The sequence below is a fragment of the Limulus polyphemus genome, unplaced genomic scaffold, assembly GCF_000517525.1.
Source record: "Limulus polyphemus unplaced genomic scaffold, Limulus_polyphemus-2.1.2 Scaffold1897, whole genome shotgun sequence".
NCBI lineage: Eukaryota > Metazoa > Arthropoda > Merostomata > Xiphosura > Limulidae > Limulus > Limulus polyphemus.
The window spans coordinates 54820-57554 of record NW_013667507.1 but is presented as its reverse complement, the minus strand read 5'-3'; positions in this window follow the sequence as shown (position 1 = coordinate 57554).

Genomic DNA, 2735 nt, shown 5'->3' with positions numbered 1-2735 from the left:
ATATAAGTTTAACATAACAGCAAATGTACAACGTTTCGTTTTGTACATTTGCTGTTATGTTAAACTTATATTAAAGTTTTTCTTCATTACCCATTCAAGCCGTCTCCAACCATTATTAGACACTAAACTCTGTTGTCAATACTTTAGACAGACATTAAGTTTTCCATTAGACCTTAATGTTTTCTGTTTTTAAAATATCTCTACAACTGAATAGACTGTTTTGTTTATTCATGAAACAGATTTTTGTGATTATTAAGAAACTCCACCGAAAACTTGAAATAGAATGACAGTGTTTACAAAATATCCTTAATGAAATCGAATCTTCCAGGATAACACAAGTAGTGCCCGTACTCTTAAGATTGGTTCTCCGCTTAGAACAGTTTCCTTTTGTATTTTTCACCGCTGTGGAGAAAAGTGTGAAAGAAACTCGGATGTTCACATTTTGTAAAATTATAAAAAGCAAAGAAAAAAAAGATCTAAGTCGCCTGTTAGCAGACACAATAAAATTGATCGTATAACTTCAGCGCAAACCTTAAGTTTTCATCGTAACAATAGCTCGTTTCAGTAAGTCTCCTCTTGACTTAACTCACCTGTGTACCAGTTTCAGTGTCTGTTTTAAGAATTACGGTCCACGTATTGACTAACATTAATTTTAGTGTTGATTTCCCTTATATTCTGTGTATTAACAATCACGAATTTTTAACTGATTTTGCCGGATGTGCGTGTGACATCTCAAATATTATTACGATCGAGGCATTTTTTTTTCCTGTTTACAACAAATCCATAACTTTGTATATGGTTAACATATTTTATTATGTGATAGTAAGAAATATAATTAAAATCTATCCATGAAGGATACTTCATATCAAAACGTACATTCTTAAGAAGCAATGATTAGCTTACATATTTGAACAGAGAATGACAAGAGTATAAAGTCTTGTTTTCCTTCTGTATTGTGGAGTTCTCAACATCTTTCTCATTTCCAATTATAAATATTTACTGCATTCGTTTTGACTGAAATGATCAAAACGTTAAATATAAAATTTCAAATAAAAACATTTTGTTCAATTTTATCTTTTATCAATTGCGGACATTGAGCCGAAGATACTAAAACATCTAAAAGTTATAGCCACGTTTATCTTATGAATTATAAATGGTCAGCATCATGGTACTGACTTCCTCTGTACTACAAGTTTTTTATAATATTATCTAAAGGTATAGATAGCATATGCAAATAGAAGAAAAGTGGTCATATTTTTAAATTTAAAATTTAAATTTGTCTTTGGGGAATCGAATTTAGTTTTCGAACTTGCTGAGTTAATTTAAATCTTCATGCAATCTGCATATTTTCGTAATGAGGTTGAAAATCGTTAAGCATTTGTTGAAATTCAAAATAAATATGACATGACAGAAACATTTGAGATGTGTATAATCTAATTTCCAAAGACATAAATTATGTTCTACCATTTGTCTTTCTCAATCTTTAGATTACGTCTTCTTGAACGAAAATCAATCTAATTTAGGACGTATCAATTTGTTTGTTCCATAAATATAAATTCGTATATATTGTACAACCCCTTTGGACAATATTTTGCAATATTAACAGAAGTTTGTTTCGTATAATTAATTCGTATATATTGTACAACCCCTTTGGACAATATTTTGCAATATAAACAGAAGTTTGTTTCGTATAATTAATTACATATGTCTAAAGGTTTTGAAAATTTACAACAACCTAGAGGTCTATACAGGGGCTGTAAGGTGTAACTCGTATCAGGATAAGCATATGAACGTAATACTAATCATTATAAAATGCAACAAAAAAGAAGCATTGAAATGAGGAACGAGAAATTAAAAATTTTAGATGCAAATGAGTTCCAGACTCAAAGTATGAGTAAGGAGTAAAATGTGATCCCTGGTTTCATGTATAAAATATAAAACTTAAAAAATTCTGACTTAACACTTTCCACCGATGATACATAATAATGTAAATAGAAAGTAAACACAAAATAACTAAGTAAATGAAGTATCAGGATTAAAAATAAAATGAAACTTGCAAGGAAAAAATTTTCATTTTCCAAATGAATTTCTTTTATAATAACAAAATAAGGTATTATAGGAAGTAATGAACGAAAGTGTCTAGTATCGGATATAACTAATGAAATTAAGGAAGTAATGAACGAAAGTGGCTATTATCGGATATAACTAATGAAATTAAGGAAGTAATGAACGAAAGTGGCTAGTATCGGAACATAACTAATGAAATTAAGGAAGTAATGAACGAAAGTGTCTAGTATCGGATATAACTAATGAAATTAAGGAAGTAATGAACGAAAGTGGCTATTATCGGATATAACTAATGAAATTAAGGAAGTAATGAACGAAAGTGGCTAGTATCGGATATAACTAATGAAATTAAGGAAGTAATGAAATAAACGAAAGTGGCTAGTATCGGATATAACTAATGCAATTAAAGAAGTAATGAAACAAACCAAAGTGGCTAGCATCGGATATAAATAATGAAATTAAGGAAGTAATGAAATAAACCAAAGTGGCTAGTATTGGATATAAATAATGAAATTACTGAAGAAGAGATAAAAGATTACGTCACTGTTATCAGTATTAATTAATGTGATTAATAAAGAAGAGGTAAAAACTAACTCTTATCAGGAATAACTATTGAAATTACTGATGCAATGATAATAAACACAAGTCGCTGATATCGAGATTAAACA